Here is a 1,590-nt window from a genome sequence, read left to right as displayed (position 1 = left end):
CGCCATCGGCCCCTCTGGCCAACACCAGTAGACGGTAGGTGAAGTGTCTTGCCCAAGGACACAACGACCAGGAAAGAGAGCCCGGGGATCGAACCGGCGACCTTCCGGTTACAGATACGCTTCCCAACCCCCTGAGCCACGGTCGCCCACAAAGCTGTATGTAACGTGTCTCTCGGTTGGTATCATGGTTGCTAGGCCACCTGAACAGCGGGACGAAGGCTAGACCGTCCCATTTCACAAGCCTCTCACTTCCGTACTTCTCGTACTTATAGTACGCACCGTACGTAGTACGCGTAGTGCGCGTACTTCAAGCGTGCAGACCCTGAATTGGGACACAGGCACAGTGCGAGAGCACGAGAGTGTAAAAAAAGCCTGCAGACACGTCATTTTAAACCCTTCATTACGGTTCTATTCCTGTCTGCCAGCAGGGCGCCACGCCCAAAACCTGCACCACCGCCGCTGCTTTATTTCCTGAGTCGCTTTGGTGCTGCTGAGGAGACAAACCAACACGTTTACTCAGGAACTGCTGCTGAATGACACCTGAATCACATTCACCCCCACTGTGACCTCTGAGGCCCCAGCAGGTCCCGGGGTTCTCCTGAACCTCCTGGAGGACCCTGGGAGCCTCCACTCTGTAAAGCCCAGCTTCAGCCTCAGGATGAGTTTAACAGCTGCCTTCGTTTTTGCTGTTTGTGGGGGAAGCCGGCAGGCTGCTCAGCTGCTCAGAGACTGTCAGGTCAGACACCGAGACAGGAAGTCAGAGTACTGGACTTTCAGAATAAAAGTTGGAATGTGTTCATTCTTGCAGACTGAACCTTACCTGCTCTGAGGAAGTGCAGGTCAGGTATGAAGTTTTCATTTTGTTGTCATTTCATTTTGGAGATTTTTCAGTTACACATGCATTCAAATTTTTTCCACGTGATCAGACCAAAGGCAGCTTTTTACTTGTACCGAATTTCCCAGAGGAACCCACCCGAGGGATTAATAAAGTTCTATCTTCTATCTTATCTTGTACAGAAACCTCAGGTTTGTGAAGCTCAAAATCTCAGGTGAATCCAAAGGTGACCCTTTCTGTACAGGAGCATCACACAGACTGATTAAAACTCTGGTATAGCCTCCTCAAACAGTGTCCTCATGGCAGCCATGTTATTGGTCACATGATGTCAGTAAAGATGCTCCAGAAGCATAAACACAGTCCAGAGGTCCAGCTTAGGTGAAGCGAGCAGCTACAGCCACCTGTGTCACCATCCACCTGTCAGTCAAAGAGGCCACGCCCCCTAATAATGGAAGCTTTAAAATGATCTTAGAGACCCAACAGTTTGTGTATCCGGCTGTAAATATGTTTATTTCTGCTTTAAAGTTTTAACATGGAACTCACTCACTGCTGCCTCTGCTGGACGTCAGAGGAACTGCAGGGTGGTGATGAGTGGGCATGAGTGGGTGGAGCCTCAGATCCCTGCTCTGGAACTTTAACATTATGCACTCCATACTGTACAGTAATGCCACTGTTTTGCACATGTCTTACTCTGTATATTTTATTTTATATATTTTATTTATTGTTTACTCTATTTAATTTGTAAAATATGTGTA

Source organism: Pundamilia nyererei, unplaced genomic scaffold (assembly GCF_000239375.1).
Source record: "Pundamilia nyererei isolate P.nyererei 1_Seehausen unplaced genomic scaffold, PunNye1.0 scaffold00238, whole genome shotgun sequence".
In the NCBI taxonomy this organism is placed as follows: Eukaryota; Metazoa; Chordata; class Actinopteri; order Cichliformes; family Cichlidae; genus Pundamilia; species Pundamilia nyererei.
Note: the sequence above shows the minus strand (reverse complement) of the source record.